Source organism: Parus major, chromosome 27, assembly GCF_001522545.3.
Source record: "Parus major isolate Abel chromosome 27, Parus_major1.1, whole genome shotgun sequence".
Lineage (NCBI taxonomy): Eukaryota > Metazoa > Chordata > Aves > Passeriformes > Paridae > Parus > Parus major.
Genome location: NC_031796.1, coordinates 660,459 through 661,545, shown reverse-complemented (window position 1 = coordinate 661,545; position 1,087 = coordinate 660,459).

Genomic DNA, 1,087 nt, shown 5'->3' with positions numbered 1-1,087 from the left:
AAAACCCAACCCAACAAAGCCAACCCAAAACTCCTGGAGTTCCACGAGTTTTGGGATCACCACCATTCCATGGGGAATCAGGTCCAGTGCCCGATCACCCTCTGGAGAAAAAACCCCAAATCAACCCAAAATCAACACAAAATCCACCCAAAATCAACCCAAAATCCCCATCCCAAAACTCCTGGAGCTCTCTGAGAGCTCTGGGACCACGAGTCCTCCACAAGGAGCAGCTCCAGCGCCCAAAACCCAACCCAACAAAGCCAACCCAAAACTCCTGGAGTTCCAAGAGTTTCGGGGTCACCCCCATCCCCCGGGAGCTCTCCCAGCGCTCTCCCAGTCTGTTCCCAGGAGGAATTCCTTCTCCAAACCCCGCCCTTTCCCAGCCGCGCTCCCCCTTTCTCCCCGCATTCCATCGGATCCCGTTTCTGGAGCGCGTCCCTTTCCCAGGAATCCTTCGGGAGCTTTGCGATGATGAAAGGGCCGAGCTCGGCGCTCCCCCGCCCGGGGCGCCGCTCGCCTCTCCCGGTGCTCATCCCGGCCCTTCCCGGTGCCTCCCAGCCGGGGCTGTGGCCCGGGAATTGTCGCTTCTTGTCCCCGCGGTGTTTCCGGGATGTCTCACTAATTACCGCTCCCCGTTAATTGGTCACTCGGTCCTGCCGTTCGCCCGCTTTCCCTTCCCATTCCCGCATCCCTCGGCTGTGCCCGGTGTGGCCCCGGGATGCGCAGGGACCCCGCTGCCCGTCCCGAGCCGCTCGGGGCACACCGGAGCCGGTGCAGGGCGGCTTCTGGCGGGGCTGTCTGCTCGGGGAGCGCTTTAATCCTCGCCCCGGGGCCCCGCCCGGTCACCGGCACCGGGATACGGTGCCGCTTCTTGCGGGATGCCGGTCCCGGAGGGACACACGGACACACCGGGTCACAGTCCCGGGAAACGCGCACCGGCTCCGCTTCCCGCTGCGCGCCCAGCACGTGGCTCCTCCCAAGCCGGTTCCGGTGCCGGGAGCCGCAGCCGCCGTTTCCCGCCCCCGCCGCGGTCGGAGCCGCTCCAGGCATGGCCGGGAGCCACCAGCGGTGCCGGTGACCCCGCTGC